We start from the raw sequence: 247 nt of genomic DNA, 5'->3' as shown, positions 1-247 counted from the left end.
CTAGTTCAGTTCTAGTTCAGTTCTAGTTCAGTTCTAGTTCAGTTCTAGTTCAGTTCTAGTTCAGTTCTAGTTCAGTTCTAGTTCAGTTCTAGTTAAGTTCTAGTTGAGATCTAGTTGAGTTCTAGTTGAGTTCAAGTTGAGTTCTAGTTCAGTTCTAGTTGAGTTCTAGTTCAGTTCTAGTTCAGTTCTTGTTCAGTTCTAGTTCAGTTCTAGTTCAGTTCTAGTTCAGTTCTAGTTCAGTTCTAGT

Source organism: Lucilia cuprina, chromosome 6 (assembly GCF_022045245.1).
Source record: "Lucilia cuprina isolate Lc7/37 chromosome 6, ASM2204524v1, whole genome shotgun sequence".
Classification (NCBI taxonomy): Eukaryota; Metazoa; Arthropoda; class Insecta; order Diptera; family Calliphoridae; genus Lucilia; species Lucilia cuprina.
Note: the sequence above shows the minus strand (reverse complement) of the source record.